Source organism: Oncorhynchus nerka, linkage group LG15 (assembly GCF_034236695.1).
Source record: "Oncorhynchus nerka isolate Pitt River linkage group LG15, Oner_Uvic_2.0, whole genome shotgun sequence".
Lineage (NCBI taxonomy): Eukaryota > Metazoa > Chordata > Actinopteri > Salmoniformes > Salmonidae > Oncorhynchus > Oncorhynchus nerka.
In genome coordinates this window covers 96,952,510-96,967,085 of record NC_088410.1, presented here as the reverse complement: position 1 = coordinate 96,967,085, position 14,576 = coordinate 96,952,510, and the positions used below count along the sequence as shown (strand labels likewise).

Here is a 14,576-nt window from a genome sequence, read left to right as displayed (position 1 = left end):
GGGAGGGAGGGAGGGAGGGAGGGGAGGGAGGGTGGGAGGGAGGGAGGGAGGGTGGAGGGAGGGAGGGAGGGAGGGAGGGAGGGAGGGAGGGAGAGCACCTTCCTGAAATCATCCACTTTGCATGTATCAAGTACACTGGTAAGTCAAGACAAAGACACTGATGAACCCAACAAGAACTTTAGTGGGTCTGGGCTGCGATCCTGTACCTGATGGCTTTGCATACAGAATTGTCTCATTTAATTGTCTCATTTAATTGCACGTCCATGTATTCTCTGAAAACCTCAAGTAAGTATTTCACTGTAAGGTCTACTATATGTGTTGTATTCAGCATTTCACTGTAAGGTCTACTACACCTGTTGTATTCAGCATTTCACTGTAAGGTCTACTACACCTGTTGTATTCATCATTTCACTGTAAGATCTACTACACCTGTTGTATTCAGCATTTCACTGTAAGGTCTACTACACCTGTTGTATTCGGCGCATGTGACAAATAACATTTGATCTGATACGAACTATTGACAGCACTTTGCCTTTCAGACATTCAGGAGTAGAGCTTTCACACAATAGTCACAGCTATGTGCATAACAAGCACAACATATCTGTGCATTGTGTTGTAGTTACTGTATGCTGACAAGGCATTTGAAGAATGAATACAAAATAGTATTGAGGTAATGCTGTTGTTTTGTGCTGACAGGTGTTTCGTACAAGGATCTCAAGGTAAACGAGTTGTTTAGACAGTGAATAAGAACAAGAATAGAACTCCAGTTGACAAAGACTTAAAGCACTTTGTGACAGCAGCAGCAGTGCTGATTGACTTATTTCTGTATAAATACCTTTGATTGATATAAAGAGGTACGCTAGCCTGATCCCAGATTCATCTGTACTGTTTTGCCAAATGGCAATTTTATTTATTTATTATTTTACCTTTATTTAACCAGGCAAATCAGTTAAAGAACAAATTCTTATTTTCAATGACGGCCTAGGAACAGTGGGTTAACTGGTCTAGGAACAGTGGGATAACTGGTCTAGGAACAGTGGGTTAACTGGTCTAGGAACAGTGGGTTAACTGGTCTAGGAACAGTGGGTTAACTAGTCTAGGAACAGTGGGTTAACTGCCTTGTTCAGGGGGCAAAACGACAGATTTGTACCTTGTCAGCTCGGGGATTCTATCTTGCAACCTTTCGGTTACTAGTCCAACGCTCTAACCATTAGGCTACCTGCCACCCCAATGGCATGACAATGACCATAGCAGACAATGACCAAGACAGCACAACCAGGCTAGAGGTATCTGAAGGTGACTGGTGGAACTTGAAACACAGAACAGAGTGTGACGGGAATGTGACCAACCCCTCAGTCTATTCCAGATAAGCAATCTAAGGTTTCCGGTGACTCAATTCAACACACAATATGATCCAAACACTATCTGATCAAGGTGTGTTGCGTTCATGGATGTCTCTCTCTCTCTCTCTCCCCCCCCCCCCCCCCCCCCCCTCTCCCCCCCCCTCTCTCTCTCTCTTCCAAAAGAATAAAGACATGTGAAATGTCATATTATGTCTATATACAGTGTTGTAACTATGTGCAAATAGTTAAAGTACAAAAGGGGAATATGGGAGATGATCAAAATGTGATTTGTTTTCGAATACTTTGTGGATCTGTGTAATCTGAGGGAAATGTGTGTCTCTAATACGGTCATACATTGGGCAGGAGGTTAGGAAGTGCATCTCAGCTTCCACTTCATTTTGTGGGCAGTGAGCACATAGCCTGTCTTCTCCAGAGAGCCATGTCTGCCTACGGCGGCCTTTCTCAATAGCAAGGCTATGCTCACTGAGTCTGTACATAGTCAAAGCTTTCCTTAATTTTGGGTCAGTCACAGTGGTCAGGTATTCTGTCACTGTGTACTCTCGGTTAAGGGCCAAATATAATTTTAGTTTGCTCTATTTTTTTGTTAATTCTTTCAATGTATGATTTGATTGGGTCTAATTATGTTGCTGTCCTGGGGCTCTGTGGGGTGTGTTTGTGTTTGTGAAACAGAGCCCCAGGACCAGTTTGCTTAGGGGACTCTTCTCCAGGTTCATCTCTCTGTAGGTGATGGCTTTGTTATGGAAGGTTTGGTGAATCACTTCTTTTTAGGTGGTTGTAGAATTTAACATCTCTTTTCTGGATTGTGATAATTAGCAGGTATCGGCCTGATTCTGCTCTGCATGGATTATTTGGTTTTACACAGAGGATATGTTTTGCAGAATTTTGCAAAGCAGTCTCATGTTGGTGTTTGTCCCATTTAGTGAATTCTGTTTGATCTGCTGTACAGAATGTGGTCTGCCTGAGTTATTGATAAGTTGGGTTGCGGTCTGCCTGCATGCTCTCCTCTTTAACTATAAACCACAGAAGACTTTGTCATGCTATTGAAATGCATGCATACATTTCTGTGGTCAGGGGACACAGCCTTGTAGCAGACTTGAGTTCAAGTAGTATTTTAAAGTAGTAGTATTTCAAGTAGTATTTGAAAAATACCAGCGTTGGCTTTAGCCTGCCTGGGGTGCCAGAGACAATGGAGTTGGCCAGTTTTGTGATTGGTTCTAATGTTCCAGACAAACTCAATCGAAAATAATTCATCAAAATGCAATGTTACTGAGAGGCCTTGTCTAAGACCTGAAGACTTGTGTTAGCTCCTCTGAGCATGCCTAGGGTTGCAAAGCTACCGGTAATTCACCAAAGTTTACCAAATAATTCTTGAGTAATTTTGGTAAAGTAACAGAAACTCTATGGTAATCTATCGAAACTTTGGTAATTTATACTAGAAAAACTTCAATTTTTTGTATTTTATTATTCATATATAGTATCAAATGTTTTAAATCTGTGTCCATATTGTCCACGTGTTTAAGGTTCAAGAGAAGATAGCATTATCAATGAAAAAAAGCATCTAATCGACAATGTCATTATTTTTAACTACCTCTGTAACTCTTTTTTCACAACTGACAAATATTAGAGTGTAAAAAAATATAGAAAGGATCATTCATGCTGAAACCCTCATATTAAACACCAATGGTATTCACTAAGTTGATGGTTTATATTTAGCATAATGTTTTACAGCTTTGTCTTTATATATCATGTCACACGGAGGGCCAGAGATTATTACAGACACCTGTGATGATTCGAAGTACCCCAAAGGGCCACTAGATGTCTTGTGATAGATCAAAACCAATTGAATTTGTGACATGCACCGAAAGACAAAGAGAGGGGGGAGGGAGGGAGAGAGAGAGAGAGAGAGAGAGAGAGAGAGAGAGAGAGAGAGAGGGACAGAGAGAGAGAGAGAGATAGCGACAGAGACAGAGAGAGAGCGACAGAGACAGAGAGAGCGAGAGAGACAGAGACAGAGAGAGAGCGACAGAGACAGAGAGAGCGAGAGAGACAGAGACAGAGAGAGAGAGAGCGAGAGAGACAGAGCGAGCGAGAGAGACAGAGACAGAGAGCGAGCGAGCGACAGAGACAGCGACAGAGACACAGAGAGAGACAGAGAGAGAGACACAATACTCAGCTGGTGTCTGTAGGAATAACATGTTAAAACATCCTTGGGGTGACAGGTAGCCTATTGGTTAGAGCGTTGGACTAGTAACCGAAAGGTTTCAAGATTTGAATCCCCGAGCTGACAAGGTAAAAATATGTTGTTCTGCCTCTGAACAAGGCAGTTTAACCCACTGTTCTTAGGCCATCATTGTAAATAATAATTTGTTCTTAACTGACTTGCCTCGTTAAATAAAGGTAAAATAAAAAAAACATGATGCCTACACATAATAATGTTGTACAAAGCTTGAAGACACCCTAAGACACCCTAAGTGGGGATGTTGCTTTATCTTAGCTAGATTGATAGTTGAACTCCTATTTTCATCTATTTTCATTTCCGTGTGTGTTGCCAACAAGTGACGACTAAAAGCTCCTGAAAAGAAAGGAGTCATCGAGGACTTACAGTAGGAAGGAAAGAAGGCTGGGTGGATTTCAGAAGTTTTCCTACAGACCTCAGTTCAATCGAAATCACCATTACAGTAACCTAGAAATCGTTCAACCTCATTAGACCTTATTGACACTGTTAACTATTTTGGAAATACCCACAATCACCTCGTAAAAAAAGCTCTTTTTTGAATCGGTGAGCAATTTCGAAAGACTCAATGACCGTGCACAGCAAGAGAAAATCAAAAAAATTTTTGCAAGGAAACTGTACATACAGTATGAAAGGTAAACTAAATAGTGATGGCATTATGTGCTTTTGTCCATGTGATAGGATAACATTACTGCTCTGCGCCGAGTCAAAGTAAAAGGAAACTGTACATACAGTATGAAAGGTAAAATAAATAGTGATGGCATTATTTGCTTTTGTCCATGTGATAGGATAACATTACTGCTCTGCGCCGAGTCAAAGTAAAAGGAAACAAACCGGCAACAACGTTGCGCTCCACTTCCTTACAATCATCAGATAAAGGGCTATCTATGCATTTCACAAGCCTTTCACAGTACAGGCTAGTCTGCTTCTACGTTCCTTCCTCAAGGACGCGCGCGCTCGAACGGCAGGCTCCGACACAATCAACGTAATGAAGTGTCTTTGTTTTTCAACCGTTCCAATTATTGCCTCAGAAAGAAAAAGCCTCTACATTGACATGTTTTCAACCATTCCCCCAGAGATAAAGAGACCTGCAAACGAAACCTTACATAACCTTAGTGTAGGCTAGTGTTTACCTGTAGCCTATCCATGATATGCTGGGAATAGTGTACCTACAGCTCTTTTCTCTCATTCCCAGCTACGCACAAACTAGGTGATGCGGGAGGCATATAAGGGAATATCATTTTATAATAGGCTTTCATATGACACAATGTTACACTAATCGCTGTTAGGCTACGCACCGACGGATTTAAACTCTTGGAGGTGTGTCTTCAGTCACGTTGCTGGGCATAAGTACTGAAAAAGGCAGACCAGAAATGCCCGAAAAGAATGTAGGAAATGAAATAGAATGTAGCCTTCTTCTTTTAGTAAAATGATTGCATGCCTACAAAGCGAGACAACGAAGCTGATAAACAAAGCCCAGTTGCGATGACAGTCTGGGGTAGTCTTTGAATCATAATTTATTTCACATCTTCATCAGACAGACAATAACAGGCGTTGTTACACCATAACACCATGCCAACCATAACACCATGCCAACCATAACACCATGCCAACCATAACCCATCCATGCCATAATCGTTTGATCACACAATGACACCCACTATCGATTGAAGGATAATGTATTCGACCAGCTATACGCAGGCAGGCTACACGACCACAGACCTCCATGACAACATGATAAGACTTGTCCCTTTTTATGTTCAGTTCATCCACACACCGCCTCAATTATTGATGTTCCCTGGCAGCCTTCTTTCTGCCAGGATCAAAGATCAGCTCGTCTATCGGAGTTGCTATTCATCAGAAACGATCGAAATAGTCTTGATGACACATAGTCTGAGCCAAGGAGAGAGCACAATAAATGACAAGAAATTACGCGCATAAAATTAACTACAAGCGGGATAATGTGGAGTTAATGTATGTCAATTTAAATGTCTGAAACTTGAGCGACTGTCGTGGCACACAAAGTGTTGGCATGCTATTAAACGCATCTCAGTGTAGGCTGGCTGCTGCAACCTGGACTCAGGGATAGACGTAATATTGTAAACGTACTTCCAATTAAGTATTTCCCTCCATTCCAATTCATTTTTATTTGATTTAATTTAAACTTTTTTTAACTAGGCAACTCAGTTAAGAACAAATTCTTACTTACAACGATGACCTATCAAAAGGCAAAAGGCCTCCTGCTGGGACAGGGGCCTGGGATTTAAATAAATATAAATATAGGACAAAATATATGTTTTGTTAATTAATTGTATTATGACGATTAACTCAATATTAACTCATTTAAATCTACACTGTACAGCTCGATTTTTACGTCTCTCCATCGCACCTATGACAGTTATGTTGATCTTTCCACCAGTTCCCTGGAGGACCTCTATGCTCATCATTGGCTGTGTCCCAAATGGCATTCTATTATCTAATACAGTGCAATACCACAAATTAACGAATTAATTTATGGATGTCCATCATTCATTTCGTAGGATATGTTACGAATTTGAAAAGCGTATGAGATGTTAAAAATTCAAATTTGTTGTGGCTAATGTTAGCTAGGTGACTAGGTGGCTAATGCTAATGTTAGCTAGGTGACTAACGCTAGCTAGGCAAGGTGTTAGTTGTTGGGGTTGGGCGAAGGATTATATAACATGCTAATTAGTTGCAAAGTAGCTAAAAATTAGTAAGTAGTTGCAAAGTTGCTAATTAGCTAAAATGCTAAAGTTGTCTGTGATGAAATTTGAACACGTAACCTTTGGGTTGCTAGATGTTCGTTATATACACCTACCCATCCTACCCATTCTGTTGAATGTAACCATACCAAACATAACATATCATACTAATTTGAGGAGCCTAGATTTATGTTTGCTATGTTACCCGTGTAGTAGTCCATGAGACCAGGCTGGAGTGTTGCTGCCTACGAGCTACTGAGTACTGACAGAAAGAGTCTGGTCTTACTATCTATCTAAATGATTTCGGGAACAATAGTGAAAATGAGGGTATACACACAGCATCTAGAAAGTACAAACAGGAGTTGATCTATGACATGTAACATGAGGCACACAATGTGTAGGCTGATTATTCAAAGCATCTCAGTAACTGCGTCTCTCACTGTTCCGGTCCTTTAGTTAGTCATTAATCGGTGGTGGCAGAATAGAGTGAAATCAATCAGAGGTCAAATTAAACCCACACATTAACAGTGGAATAACATTCAAGTGAACTATTGTGTAAAACTATGACGTTTTTCACGGTAGCCTAAGGTTGTCACAAAATAATAAGTTATTAAAGCATTATTTGATTGAGTTTGGAGACATATCTACGCTTCATCCCTTCTTCTCTCAGTGCGAGGCTATTTGCACGAGGTCGACATAACAAGACTCAAAACTCAACCCTTACGGAAATGTGTTCTAAACGTTCTGGTATCATTAATGTAAGAGGACAATTTTAATATGACCGTCTTTGAACGTACATCAATGATTGATGCTGAAAGGATACTTTTTAGGAATACCACGCCAAAAACTTGAGATTAAACAATATATTGTGACACACAGAGATGATAAAATTCACTATCGGAGAAAAATAAATTATTATAATGAATCTAATAGCGTATGCACTCTAAATAATTTGCATATAGCTCATAAAGATGTAGCCTAGGTAGGGATATGTTGGTGATGATGATTATGATGATGATCCGTTAGCCTACCTGTATTGACTTGAATTCCGTTAATTTCCTTTAGAACGTATCTGTTTTCTCAGTGTAGTGCGGCGGACGGGTGTTGAATAGTGAGAATTACGGTGGTAAATTTTATTTATAAGGTTTTCTTTCTGACCTTTGTCTCTTAAAATGGGTGAGCATTAGTGGAAAAACACCGGGCCAGCCTCCCCGTGCAACAGGAGAGCGTCTTCTTAAAGAGGCAGGTTCCCTTCGAATCATTGGCGCTAGCTCCACGCTGCAACATCATTTTCTCTTTCCGTTTGTCTCTGAGCGCATGCCATGCACGCACGTTAGGACTGTACGCACGCGCGCACACCAAGCGGTCGGGTTGGAATGGAAAAGCACACAGAAACAGCCAAACCTTTGCATGCCATGCATACACGATAACAAAGTTGTCACTTTGCAAGTAGAATTACATTAATTAACTTTTTTGTTGTTGAAATGCCTACATTTGTGCTTGTTTTGCATTTCGCAGAGGCGTTTTAAACAATCACGTTTGACTGTACGAAGGTTCTGCATTGTCAGCTATGATGCACACATTGATATGTAATATGTTGACATAAGCATACCTGTTCAGTCTACTGTAAACCTATTTGCAATTACCAAGAACACGATTTAATGTGTTTTAGAGCAGGCAGCAGGCAGCAGGCTATGCATTCAGAACTCAAAATGTGTTATGAGGTGACTTCCATAGATGAACGTTTGACTGAGCCTACAGAGGAAACAACTCAGACACCCAATGATAGTCAGGAAGGAGAGACATACGATATGTATCTTAATGGAACGGGTATGTCTTTGCTTTGCTTTTATGTCATTTATTATACTATTATTTATTTATACGATGCCAACATGTAAACATCTTGGAACAAAAACGTTTTATTTATTTTTATTTCACAGGATCATGCTTATACTGTATGTGTCCTTACCAGGGAATTATAGGCTTTAGGGAACAACTGTATTTTCATAACCAAATAGAGGGTAATAATGTATTATTATACTGTGCAGAAACAGGAAGTGTGCTTCAGCCAACATATGAGTAGAAGAAGAGAGTACAGGAAGAACGTGAGTAGATGCACAGGGCGCTCTGCAAATGTAGAATAGGAGTCGGTCTTCGTGTACTGTTCCACAGGGTGTGGCGTTATCCTGGCCTACACTCAAAGCTCCTTATAGATATAAAACAAGATTGCTCCGAATGTTTGCATTTTTTAACGTTTTTCTTTTAAGGTCATTTTGAATTAAATGTTTGTTGTGAGATAAGGACAGTATCAGAACTATACAGTGCATTCGGAAAGTATTCAGACCCCTTCCACTTTTTCACATTTTGTTACGTTACAGACTTATTCTAAAATGGATTAAATCAATCTACACACAATACCCTATAATGACATCACAATACCCCATAATGACATCACAATACCGCATAATGACAAAGAAAAAACAGTTTTTTAGACATTTTGCAAAACAGAAATACCTTATTTACATAGGTATTCAGACCGAAATTGAGCTCAAGTGCATCCTGTTTCCATTGATCATCCTTCAGATGTTTCTACAACTTGATTGGACTCCACCTGTGGTAAATTAAATTGATTGAACATGATTTGGAAAGGCACACACCTGTCTATATAAGGTCCCACAGTTGACAGTGCATGTCAGAACAAAAACCAGGGTCATGAGGTCGAATGAATTGCACGTAGAAATCCGAGAGAGGATTGTGTCGAGGCACAGATCTGGGGAAGGGTACCAAAATATTTCTGCAGCAGTGAAGGTCCCCAGAACACAGTGGCCTCCATCATTCTTAAATGGAAGAAGTTTGGAACCACCAAGACTCTTCCTAAAGCTGTCCGCCCGGCCAAACTGAGCAATCAGGGGAGAAGGCCATTGGACAGGGAGGTGACCAAGAACCCCATGGTCACTCTGACAGAGCTCCAGTGTTCCTCTGTGGAGATGGGAGAACCTTCCAGAAGGACAACCATCTCTGCAGCACTTCACCAATTAGGACTTTATGGTAGAGTGGCCAGACGGTGGCCACTCCTCAGTAAAAGGCTCATGACAGCCAGATTGGAGTTTGCCAAAAGGCACCTAAGGACTCTCAGACCATGAGAAACAAGATTCTCTAGTCTGATGAAAGTAAGATTGAACTCTTTGGCCTGAATGCCAAGCGTCACGTCTGGAGGAAGGATGGCACTATCACTGCGGTGAAGCATGGTGGTGGCAGAATCATGCTGTGGGGATGTTTTTCAGAGGCAGGGACCGGGAGACTAGTCATGCTCGAGGGAAAGATGAACGGAGCAAGGTACAGAGTGATCCTTAATGAAAACCTGCTTCCAGAGCGCTCAGGACCTCAGACTGGGGCGAAGGTTTTACCTTCCAACAGGAAAAAGAGCCTAAGCACACAAACAAAACAACGCAGGAGTGGCTTTGGGACAAGTCTCTGAATGTCCTTGACTGGCCCAGCCAGAGCCAATAGCTGTGCATCCAACCTGACAGAGCTTGAGAGGATCTGCAGAGAAATATGGGAGAAACTCCCGAAATACAGGTGTGCCAAGCTTGTAGCGTCACACAAACGAAGACTTGAGGCTGTAATCGCTGCTAAAGGTGCTTCAACATAGTACTGAATAAAGGGTCTGAATACTTATGGAAATGTGATATTTCTGATTTTTATTTGTAATACATGTGCAAAATAAAATCTAAAAAACATATTTTTTCTTTGTCCTTATGGGGTATTGTGATGTCATTATGGGGTATTGTGATGTCATTATGGGGTATTGTGATGTCATTATGGGGTATTGTGATGTCATTATGGGGTATTGTGATGTCATTATGGGGTATTGTGATGTCATTATGGGGGTATTGTCTGTAGATTGATGAGGAAATAAAATAATTTAATCCATTTTAGAATAAGGCTGTAACGGTCACAAATTGTGGAAAATGTCAAGGGGTTCGAAAACTTTCCGAATGCACTGTATATGTACTGCAACTAGCTATTTGAGGTAACAGAATGTGTGAGAGTTGGGGGGGGGGGGGAGTTATACAGGATATGCTAGTTATTTTAAGGTCGTTGTGAATGATCTGTGTGCTGTTAGATAAGGAAACTCTATTCGAACTAGCGACAGTGCCTTCAGAAACTATTCATACCCCTTGACGTATTCAACATTTTTGCTGTGTTACAGCCTGAATTCAAAATTGATTCTCACCCATCTACGCATCTACAGTGGGGCAAAAAAGTATTTAGTCAGCCACCAATTGTGCAAGTTCTCCCACTTAAAAAGATGAGAGAGGCCTGTAATTTTCATCATAGGTACACTTCAACTATGACAGACAAAATGAGGGAAAAAAATCCAGAAAATCACATTGTAGGATTTTTAATGAATTTATTTGCAAATTATGGTGGAAAATAAGTATTTGGTCACCTACAAACAAGCAAGATTTCTGGCTTTCACAGACCTGTAACTTCTTCTTTAAGAGGCTCCTCTGTCCTCCACTCGTTACCTGTATTAATGGCACCTGTTTGAACTTGTTTGAAGAAATCAACTGTGGGAGCAATTATTAGGAAATGGAAGGCATACAAGACCACTGATAATCTCCCTCAATCTGGGGCTTGCACGCAAGATCTCACCCCATGGGGTCAAAATGATCACAAGAACGGTGAGCAAAAATCCCAGAACCACACGGGGGGACCTAGTGAATGACCTGCAGAGAGCTGGGACCAAAGTAACAAAGCCTACCATCAGTAACACACTACGCCGCCAGGGACTCAAATCCTGCAGTGCCAGACGTGTCCCCCTGCTTAAGCCAGTACATGTCCAGGCCCGTCTGAAGTTTGCTAGAGAGAATTTGGATGATCCAGAAGAAGATTGGGAGTATGTCATATGGTCAGATGACACCAAAAGATAACTTTTTGGTAAAAACTCAACTCATCGTGTCTGGAGGACAAAGAATGCTGAATTGCATCCAAAGGACACCATACCTACTGTGAAGCATGGGGGTGGAAACATCATGCTTTGAGGTTGTTTTTCTGCAAAGGGACCAGGACGACTGATCCGTGTAAAGGAAAGAATGAATGGGGCCATGTATCGTGAGATTTTGAGTGAAAACCTTCTTCCATCAGCAAGGGCATTGAAGATGAAACATGGCTGGGTCTTTCAGCATGACAATGATCCCAAACACACCGCCCGGGCAACGAAGGAGTGGCTTCGTAAGAAGCATTTCAAGGTCCTGGAGTGGCCTAGCCAGTCTCCAGATCTCAACCCCATAGAAAATCTTTGGAGGGAGTTGAAAGTCTGTGTTGCCCAGCAACAGCCCCAAAACATCACTGCTCTAGAGGAGATCTGCATGGAGGAATGGGCCAAAATACCAGCAACAGTGTGTGAAAACCTTGTGAAGACTTACAGAAAACGTTTGACCTCTGTCATTGCCAACAAAGGGTATATAACAAAGTATTGAGATAAACTTTTGTTATTGACCAAATACTTATTTTCCACCATAATTTGCAATTAAATTCATTAAAAATCCTACAATGTGATTTTCTGGAATTTTTTTCCCATGTTGTCTGTCATAGTTGAAGTGTACCTATGATGTACCTACCAGGCCTCTCTCATCTTTTTAAGTGGGAGAACTTGCACAATTGGTGGCTGACTAAATACTTTTTTGCCCCACTGTATTTGCCACATCTTCTATTTAAGCCTACTAGAAAGTGTGTGCCCTCAGGCCTGGAGGGAAGCTAAAGTCATTCCGCTACCCAAGAATAGTAAAGCCCCCTTTACAGGCTCAAATAGCTGACCAATCAGCCTGTCCACAGGCTGGAAAAAAATGGTGTTTGACCAGATACAATGCTATTTCACAGTAAACAAATTGACAACAGACTTTCAGTACGCTTCTAGGGAAGGACACTCAACAAGCACAGTACTTACACAAATGACTGATGATTGGCTGAGAGAAAATGATGATTAAATGATTGTGGGGGCTATCTTGTTAGAATTCAGTGCAGCTTTTGACATTATCAATCATAGTCTGCTACTGGAAAAACGTATGTGTTATGGATTTACATCCCCTACTATAATGTGGATAAAGAGTTACTTGTCTAACAGATTATGGAGGGTGTTCTTTAATGGAAGCCTCTCAAACATAGTTCAGATATAATTAGGAATTCCCCAGGGTAGCTGTTTAGGCCCCTTGTTTTTAAAATTTTTACTAAAGACTTTGACTTTGACTTTGAGTAAAGCCAGAGTATCTATGTATGCAGATGACTCAACACTATACACATCAGCTACTACAGTGACTGAAATGACAGCAACACTTAAAGAGTTGCAGGTAGTTTCAGAGTGGATGGCAAGGAATACGTTTGCCCAAAATATTTCTAAAACGAAAAGCGTTGTATCTGGGACAAAACATTCACTAAACCCTAAACCACAACTAAATCTTGTGATAAATGATGTGGAAATTGAGCACGTTGAGATGACTAAACTGCTTGGAGTAACCCTGGATGGTAAACTGTCATGGTCAAAACACATTGATACAATAGTAGTTGAGATGAGGAGAAGTCTGTCCATAATAAAGCTCTGCTCTATTAACAAGGCAGGTCCAACAGGCCCTAGTTTTGTCGCACCTTGACTACTATTCAGTCGTGTGGTCAGGTGCCACAAAAAAGGACTAAGGAAAATGGTAATTCAAATAAAATCTCATTTATTTATATAGCCCTTCGTACATCAGCTGATATCTCAAAGTGCTGTACAGAACAGGGCAGCACGGCTGGCCCTTGGATGTACACAGAGAGCTAACATAATATTCATGTCAATCCAAAGTGGAGGAGAGATTGACTTCATCACTACTTTTATTTGTGAGAGGTATTGACATGTTGAATGCACCGAGCTCTCTGTCTAAACTACTGGCACACAGCTCGGACACCCATGCATACCCCACAAGAAACGCCACAAGAGGTCTCTTCACAGTCCCGAAGTCCAGAACAGACTATGGGAGGCACACAGTACTACATAGAGCCATGACTACATGGAACTCTATTCCACATCAAGTAACTGATGCAAGCAGTAAAATTAGATTTAAAAAACATTAGAAAAATACCTTATGGAACAGTGGGGACTGTGAAGCAAGGAAAACATAGGTACAGACACATGCATACACACACACATACAATAACATAAGAACTATACACACACATGGATTTAGTACTGTAGATATGTGGTAGTGGTGGAGTAGGGGCCTGATGGCACACAGTGTGAATGTATTGTATTTTTCATTTTTATTGTATAAACTGCCTTAATTTTGCTGGACCTCAGGAAGAGTAGGTGCTGCCTTGGCAATAACTAATGGGGATGATTAATACGTACAAATACAACAATAATAAAGTGAAAACATGTTTTTAGAAATGCTTGCAAATTTAGTGAAAATTAAATACAGAAATATCTCATTTACATAAGTGTTCACACCCTGAGGGGGTTGTGACGTGGCAGAGGTCTTTGTGGGCTATACTCGGCCTTGTCTCAGGATGGTAAGTTGGTGGTTGAAGATATCCGTCTAGTGTTGTGGGGGCTGTGTTTTGGAAAAGTGGGTGGGGTTATATCCTGCCTGTTGGCCCTGTCTGGGGGTATCGTCGGATGGGGACACGGTGTCTCCCGACCCCTCCTGTCTCAGCCTCCAGTGTTTATGCTGCAGTAGTATGTGTCGGGGGGCTAGGGTCAGTCTGTTATATCTGGAGTATTTCTCCTGTCTCATCTGGTGCCCTGTGTGAATTTAAGTATGCTCTCTCTAATTCTCTCTTTGTCTCTTTCTTTCTCTCTCTCGGAGGACTTGAGCCATTTTTGATCATTGCTAGACAACCCTTTTCAGGTCTTGCCATAGATTTTCAAATAGATTTAAGTCAAAACTGTAACTTGGTCCCTCAGGAACATTTACTGTCTTCTTGGTATGCAACTCCAATGTAGATTTGGCCTTGTATTTTAGGTTTTTGTTCTGCTGTAATGTGAATTCATCACCCAGTGTCTGGTGGAAAGTAGACTGAACCAGGTTTGGCTCCAGGATTTTGCTTGTGCTCCGTTCAGTTTATTTTTTATCCTGAAAAACAACCCAGTCCTTAACGATTACAAGCATACCCATAACACGATGCAGCCACCATTATGTTTTAAAATGTAGAGAGTGGTACTCAGTAGTGTGTTGTATTGGATTTGCCCCAAGCATAACACTTTGTATTCAGAACAAA

At 41.0% G+C, this 14,576-nt stretch overlaps 1 protein-coding gene across 1 annotated transcript in view; it reads right to left on the bottom strand.

The window, feature by feature from the left end:
- The window catches only part of LOC115118026 (sodium- and chloride-dependent taurine transporter-like), a 66,338-nt gene extending 58,780 nt beyond the window's left edge, over positions 1 to 7,558 (bottom strand). The window contains exon 1 of the mRNA XM_065002082.1: positions 7,352 to 7,558. The gene's annotated coding sequence lies outside the window, so the exon portion shown is untranslated. The remainder of the gene's footprint in view (positions 1 to 7,351) is intronic.
- Between the last annotated feature and the right edge of the window lie 7,018 nt (positions 7,559 to 14,576).